The sequence below is a fragment of the Amblyomma maculatum genome, unplaced genomic scaffold (genome assembly GCF_055883805.1).
Source record: "Amblyomma maculatum isolate TAMU_Amacu unplaced genomic scaffold, ASM5588380v1 scaffold_15, whole genome shotgun sequence".
NCBI classification, from domain to species: Eukaryota; Metazoa; Arthropoda; class Arachnida; order Ixodida; family Ixodidae; genus Amblyomma; species Amblyomma maculatum.
Window position 1 is genome coordinate 6,002,959 of NW_028146740.1, and position 6,672 is coordinate 6,009,630.

The following is a 6,672-nucleotide window of genomic DNA, read 5'->3' on the forward strand; positions in this document are numbered from 1 at the left end:
GCACACAATCAGTTTTCAGTGCAGCATTGTCCTTGTTTATGTGTGTATTTTGTGCCTCTCCTGTGTTTCATCGCCTACTCTGGTGCGTGGTGCATCATGTGAGATACTTGCCGTTGAGTTAATTGTCCCGCAGTGTGCAAATATGTACTTTCCCACAGGCGTCCGTAGGATGTATTGCAGCTTTGCTGACAACTAATTCAAATGTAGTTTTCGCTGGGGGCTTCAATTTCCATCATGTTTTATGGGGTTTCAAAACAGTTTCTTTGCTCTTGGTTGTCTAGAAATGATGTTCAATGTTATCTTATGCTTACATGAGAGCAAATTCTCATTCAGTTATTGATTTAACATTAGCTACAAATGGTATTGGAGTATCATTGTGGTCTACAATAGACTTCGGTACGTCAAGTGACCACTACCCTATCACTTTCAATATTGCATGTAATCCTTTTAGGTCAACTGGTACATCACGTAAGTTTGTCAACATTACACTGTTCAAGAAATGTCTGGGAGAGGCCTTCAGGTCTTCTGCCCCTTCTGATAAATCGAATCGTGATCCTGAAGTATTGCCTTCAGTTTTAGACGCAACTGGGCGATTAGAGTTTATTGTACAGTCTGCCATTGAAAAGAAGACTCCTTCGAGCTGGTGGAATGAAGAATATGAAAAAGCCTATCGTCTCAGGAAAGCTGCATGGAAACACCTAGCCCATAATCTGTGCCCGCAAACAACTGGATTAATTACAAATTCTTTGCAGCTTCGTTTAGAAGAACAATGTTCAAGGCTAAGGAGGAATATAATGCGAATCTGAACTCCTATTTGTCTAACCCAGTCAACCGGAAATCTCTCTATAGATACATGGAACGTACAAAAGTTTTGCGCTCCTTTCAAACACCCAGTCCACTGTTTTGTCTAAAAAGGATGAATTAGATCAATTGGAATCAATTGCCCAAGGGGGCGCGCTTTCAAGATTCCACTACCTTTTCTTCAGCCCGATTGCAGTTTGGTACAAACTTTACTGAGGTAACTATATCTGAATTAATGCCTGAAGTTAATTGCCTGCATTCGGCTGCCCCTGTATTGACAGAATATCAGTTGCCATACTGAAAATACTATTCAAAGACTTTGCCGCGGACCTATTGCAGATTGTGAATTGGTCTTTGGAAAAAGCTTGGATTCCACAAGCTTGGAGAACATCGAAAATATTTTTACTACTGAAAGACCAGGGGAAAGGGTTTTGTCTCGGCAATATTCGGCCGTTTGCTATCACTTCAAATTTTGTTAAGCTTATAGAACGGATCGTCTACTCTCATTTCATGGATCATGTTATAACCTTTCAAGGCTTTGGCGAGGCTCAGATTGGATTCCGACAGGGATGCTCGATTTGGAGCGCACACGTAGACTTGGAGAGTCGTATTAGTGTGGCGATGAGGCAAAAAGAGGTTTCAGCTCTAGTTACTTTAGACATTGCCAAGGCGTACGACAGCGTAGAATGCAGCATTTTGCTTCATAAACTAGCTGGTCTACATCCTCCGGTATACATATTTGCGTATATTATGGAATTTTGAAAGGATAGATCATTCTTCTGCACGAAGGATGCATTAAATTCGAACACTTACATCCAGTCAAGAGGTGTACCCCAAGGAACAGTCCTCTCGCCGTTATTGTTGAATATACTAATGCGTGCATTTCCTATTCACCCGGCCGTCAAAGTTTGTGTATGCAGACGATATTGCTTTTTTTTTTGGTTCTGCCATGAATATTCACAACCTATATCATTTGTTGCAAGATTGTATAAATGCTCTGGAAGTCTGGCTGGACGGCCTAAGGCTAACTTTAAATGTCAATAAATGTGCCGTGCCGTCCTAGTATTCCCACAGACAACCCCCGTTAACATTTCCTTGTCTTATCATTCTGTCCTAATCCCGCAGGTTGATTCTATTAAATATCCGGGTATATTATACAACCCATAGTTAGACTGTAGGCCTAAAATTAGAATCCTTGCGCTTAAAGGTGAACGTGCCTTTGGCCGGTTTATAAGAATCAGCAATTAGAAAAATGGTACGCGTCGGGACAATCTGCTCTTGCTTTATAATACCTACGTACGGCCAATATTTGAGTTGGGCTCCATTCTCTTGTCTGGGTGCCCAAGGTACAAGCTTTAACCCCTGTTTGTTTTGGAACGACGAGCTCTGCGCCTTTGTTTAGGTCTGCCCGAATCAGTGGCCAATGCTTTGCTGTACTTGGAAGCTCGGATACCTAGTCTAAATTCGCACTGTGCGAACATATTTAAGGTCTTTGGAGCCTCTCTCTGGATTGGCTAAGCCCATATTTACTTCGATCCCATCATACTTCTTTGATAATATTTTGCCTAGATATAAGCTCCCTCAGGTTGTGTTCACTAATTCCCTGCTGTCGAAACTTTCCGTATCAATAACCTCTTTAGTACAAATTAACCACCGGTGGCCTGACACTATAATCTCATCTGATGACACCCTCCCAGGGAATGCTAAGAATTTGTTTGCCAATGTATTAAATGCCCTTATAGGGGATTACCTAGACAATTCTCTGAGCCATATTGCCATTTTTACAGATGCCTCTTGGCAGAATGAAAAAGCAGCTATAGGCATGTACTCCCAGGCTCTTAACTGGAGTTATTCATTTCGGGTCCCATACTATACGCCAGTTTTTGCTGCGAGTTTCTGGCCATTGAGTTGGCCTTGACAAAGATCGCTAGTAATATTTCAAAGGTTATTTTTCTTGCTGACAGCCTGTCCGTGCTGTCATCGCTCGAAAATTCGAGGGACACTCTGCTTTGCCGTTTCCTTTATTTTTTCTTCTTCCTCAGATTTCAGATTTGCATAATCAATGGGTCCCTAGCAACTGTAGTATTACACATAATGAAAGGGCAGATTTTTTTAGCAAAATCCGCTCTTGGTGGACCTCTTGTTCCATGCATACCTAATACCGTTTACTTAACTTTCGCACGATTTCAAAATTCCCGATGTCTCTATCACCTCAATAACGCGCCTCTCCTTTCTACACCAGATCAGAGGGCCTTGGCATAGTCGCATGTGTGTTTCATGGATATGTGAAGTGTCTATGACTCTCTTGAACTGCAGGTTACCGAAAATAAATCTGTAGTTATGTCGATCGGGGCTATCCGCTACTAACCTCTGTGAGTCTTGCAAAGAAATTGAATCCATAGATCATTTTTTTTCTCTTCTGACGGATTTTCGCATCACTCCGCAAAATTTACTTAGCGACTCCCCTTTCGAGATTAGGCCCTCCACTAACCATTGCAGTTCTCTCCTTCGGGGCAAACGTCAAGGGATATGCCTTAAAACCAGTTTGCGATTTTATTCATGATTACATAATTTCAACAGGCAGATTCCTATGCTAGGAGTAAATTTATTACTTTTACTTCTCCTTTTATTTTTCAAATTCTAGTTAAACATCCATATTTATCTGAATACTACAGTCCTTGAACATATATATTTGCAATCTACAATGCACCCTGGACAATCCCCCGCTATGGGTATGTGCCATTTTGTCTGAGGTCATCATCATCATCATTGGGAATACCGTCAAAGAAGAAGTGGTGTATGTGCTTAAAAGGGGAGAAGGAAAAGGATGTTGGTGTTCAATTATTCAGTTGTGAGTTCAGCATTGTCCTTATTTATGTTTATGTGTGTATTGTGTGCCTCTCCTGTGTGTCGGCGCCTACTGTGCTGCGGGTGCATTATGACGTACATAACTACCACTGCCGGCGCATGCGCAAAGCACACATAAAGCATCATGTTATATAAGATAAGCAATGTTTAAAAAAAGTGGTTTTTTCTGCCTCATACAGATTGATGGACGTGTCGCTGAGACTCAAACTGCTGCGGTGCGCTAACGAACAGCCTGGTGCGCTAGCAGCGCTAACGAGCCTGGTGCGCTAACGAACAGATGGTAAGCTTCTTGTTCTTCGCCACACTTCAGCGCTGCCCTTCGCAGACGAAGAACCCGGGGCTGTCAGTCAGAGTACAGATAGTGGCAGTGCTTCATTCTTGCGACATGCACAACTTATGTTTTCCGAGAGTAGCAGGCTTGAAAACATTGGCGAGAGACCACGTAATTCGTCATTGAGCACAATAAATGGGCCTGTGTAGTGCGACAACAGCTTCTGGGACAAATCACACTTGCCGAGAGGTGCCATGCTAAATCGCCGGGAAGGTGCCATACATCCAATGCGTAGTACTGCTTAAAGCGGTCCTGCGAGCCCTGAGTGCGCTATCGAACGAGCCGACGAGCTTCTTCAGCGCGGCAGGGGATGCTCGAAACAGAAGGCTCGATGTCGAAAGAGAACGGCAAAATGCCGTCGAGAGAACGTCGAGACGGACGGGCAGAGAGAAGGAAAAATGGACCACAAGCAGGTTTTTCACACTTCGAGGTGTTATAGGCATATGCAATGAAGGGAAGCATCCCAGTTCTTGTGCTGAGAGTCGACAGACATTGCAAGCATGTTCGTCAGTGTCCGGTTAGTAGATTCAACCAGGCCATTTGTCTGGAGGTGGTACGGTGTGAAGGGACGCAATGGGCAAGTACTAAAGCGCAGAAGCTGTTCCACAACGTTTGCCGTAAACTGGCGGCCACGGTCACTGATAATCACACGAGGAAGCCATGACGGAGGACGACAGCATGAAGAAGAAAGAGACGTCAGCGGCTGTGGCGGAAGGGATGGCGGCAGTTTCACAGTAACGCGTGAGATGATCAACGCACACGATGACCAGCGATTACCTTTGGACGAGCGGGAAACGGGCCTATGAGGTCAACACCCACTTGCTCATATGCTGTGGTCGGTGGTGCCACCGGATGTAAGCGGCCCAGCGAAGAAAACATGGGAAGCTCGAACCGCTGGCACTGCACACAGGAGGTCATGTAGCGCTGAGTAGTTCGACGCATATTCGGCCAGTCGAAGCGTTCCTTAATCCGGGTAAGGGTCCTGGCAAACCCCAAGTGCCCAGCTGTAACGTCAACATGGATAGCGTGTAGATAGCCGGAAAATTAGCAGAGAGCGCGCACCGCCATACGAGTCATTTTTCTGGTAGACCAAACCTTCGCAAATACAGAAAGGATTTTCAGATGCCTGATCAGGAGCTTTTTCAAAAAGTGGTACCAAATCTTGATATTTTCGTTCTTCTCGCTGGAATGTGATAAAATCCAAAAATTGTACGAAAACGGCGGCAAGGTAGTCGTCAAGGTTGTAATCGCCAAAAAGTTACGAGAGGCAGCCGAAAGAGGCAGTCAGCGTCGGTGTGTTGGCAACCACTTTTGACGATACCGTAAAGTTGAACTCATGAAGGCGTAATGCCCAGCGGGCTAACCGACCGCAGGGATCACGCAGATTTCCCAGCCAGCCAAGCGAATCATGATGAATGATGATTGTAAAAGCATGTCCAAAAGGTACGATCGAAACCGCTGTATGCCGAAAACGACGGCAAGGCACTCTTGCTCCGTCACGTTGTAATTGCGTTGCTGAGGCTGCGACTTGCTCAAGCGACCACGTGTTGATTCCCGCCATACCGCTGTATGATCACCGCACCGTCGCCGATGCCACTGGCGTCGGTGTGGAGTTCAGTGGGAGTTTTCAGGCTGAAATGACGCAGTATGGGCCGCGAGGTAAGAAGAAACTTGAGCTGGCGAAACGAAAAATCCCATTCGGCAGTCCATTTGAAAGGAATATCTTTCTGCAAGGGCCATGTGAGCGGGTGGGCTACATCAGCAAACTTAGGGATGAAGCGCCGAAAGTAAGAGCAAAGTTCCAAGATGCTCCTGAGGTCTTTCGCCGACTTTGGCTCTTTGACGCAGCTGACAGCTTCAATCTTTCGTAGCCTAATACCGTCTTTGTCAACCAGGTGCCTAAGCGCAACGATCTGGCGTTCATCGAAACGGCACTTCTTGGAGCTCAGCACGAGACCGGCTTTCTTTATGCAGTTAAGGACCACAGCTAAACGGCTGTTACGCTCGCCGAATGTCCTCGCGAAAATCACTGCGTCATCTAGGTAACACATGCAAATTTGCCACTTCAGTCCACGCAGAAGGGTGTCGATAAATCATTTAAAGGTAGCTGGAGTGTTGCATAGCCCGAAAGGCATCACATTAAATTTATATAACCCATCTGGAGTCACGAATGAGGTCTTCTCTTTGTATTTTGGGTGCATCGAGATCTGCCAGTATCCAGACCGTAAATAAACAGAGGAAAAGCAGGAAGCTGAATGGAGGCAGTCAATGGCATCATCAAGGCGCGGGAGCGGATAAACACTCTTCTTTGTGACAGTATTGAGGCGGCAATAGTCGACACAAAATCGCCATCTTTCTTTGTCACGAGAATCACAGGGGCGCTCCCCGGGCTAGATGATTCCTGAATAATTTTCCGTTGCATCATCTCACGGACCTGTTCGTTAATTATATTACGTTCTGAAGGCGAGACATAGTATGCCGCCTGCCTAATCGGGTGTGCAGACCTAGTGTAGATCATATGATGGGTGCGGGAAAGTGTAATTGGTTGTCGCTGATCTCGAGCAATGTGGAACAAGTCCGTAAGTTTCATAAGAACTTCCATCAATATTCGGCGGTCGTTGGTGGGTAGCGATTCGTTTATTATGGACTGGAACTGGGAATCTGTATGATCA